We start from the raw sequence: 1,199 nt of genomic DNA, 5'->3' as shown, positions 1-1,199 counted from the left end.
ATAAAGATATATTCACAAACATTACGATGTCATAGCCATGACTAGGGTGACTGGAATAATAAATATGAATAACAACGACCATTTCCTGAGCACTTACTTGGTAAGGAACTGTGCTTTACAACAATCATCTCCTTTAATCCTGGCGACAACCCTGTGAGGTGGCTATTAGTGTCTCCATGTCACAAATGAGAAAACTGAGGCACAGATAAATTTAAAAACTTGTCCAAGAGCAATGCAGATAGAAAGTGGCAGAGCTGAAATTCAAATCCAGGTCTGACATCAAAGCCCTGTACTGGACACTAGTAGAGCTGATGAATAAACAAATAGGAGTTCTATGTTCCTATTATTTGTCTGGGAGGGACAGAGGAGAACAGAAGAGCTACCAAATTGTATGAGAAAAAGTGTAAATGTAGCAGTAAGTGCAAAATACCATAGCATGCTCTACTACCTAGGAAATAATAAATCAGGACTTTCTGAAGAAAGTAAATTTTAAAGAAGGTTGGGAAACGTACCGAGGCAGGAAGAACAGCAGAGCTACCTATGTGAAGTCTGGCAGATGAGGATGGACAGAAGAGCACTGGTCAAAGCCTTTGAAACCAGTATCAGTTCCGGCTTCAAGAGTTAACTGTGTCATGACGAAAAGGACACTCGAAGTAAAGACTATGTTTGGTTCAAAAGAAGAAAGGAAGAAAGAAAATAGCTCTCAGGATTCCCCTTTCCCCATTCTAAATATATAGCTTTCATCTCAAGTCCACATTTTCCTTATATTTCTATCCTATTGGTGTTAGCTTTTTCACGCCGCCAGAGTGTACACGTTCCAAGGACAAGAATCATGTCTAAATGAAACTGTAAATTCTTTTACTGTTAGCTGCAGTTTTGAAAATCTAATGAAAGAGATTAACTAATGTCAAACATTTATAAGACTGGTATTTGTATGATGAATGGTTAAGTTAGGGTACGATCTTATTCTAAAATACTAAATTCACCATCTTTGAGTGCTATACATTCAGAGACTGTGAAACAGTAAACATTCTGATTGACCAGCAAGCACTTACTGTGGGTAGAGCATGGTGTGGGCACTATTAAGGATGGTAAGAAAGAACTGAGAAATGGTCTTAACGGGGTGGCCGGTTAGCTCAGTTGGTTAGAGTGTGGTGCTAGTAACACCAAGGTTGCCAGTTCGATCCCCACACGGGCCA

General features: G+C 39.4%; 1 non-coding gene across 1 annotated transcript; it reads left to right on the top strand.

Annotated features, from left to right (window-relative positions):
- Positions 1 to 1,125: 1,125 nt before the first annotated feature.
- On the top strand, positions 1,126 to 1,199 carry TRNAT-AGU (transfer RNA threonine (anticodon AGU)). The gene has a single exon. It is a non-coding gene; the product is annotated as a tRNA-Thr (tRNA).

Source organism: Rhinolophus ferrumequinum, chromosome 21 (genome assembly GCF_004115265.2).
Source record: "Rhinolophus ferrumequinum isolate MPI-CBG mRhiFer1 chromosome 21, mRhiFer1_v1.p, whole genome shotgun sequence".
Lineage (NCBI taxonomy): Eukaryota > Metazoa > Chordata > Mammalia > Chiroptera > Rhinolophidae > Rhinolophus > Rhinolophus ferrumequinum.
The sequence above is the reverse complement of the archived record's forward strand: the minus strand, read 5'-3'. Positions and strand labels throughout refer to the sequence as shown.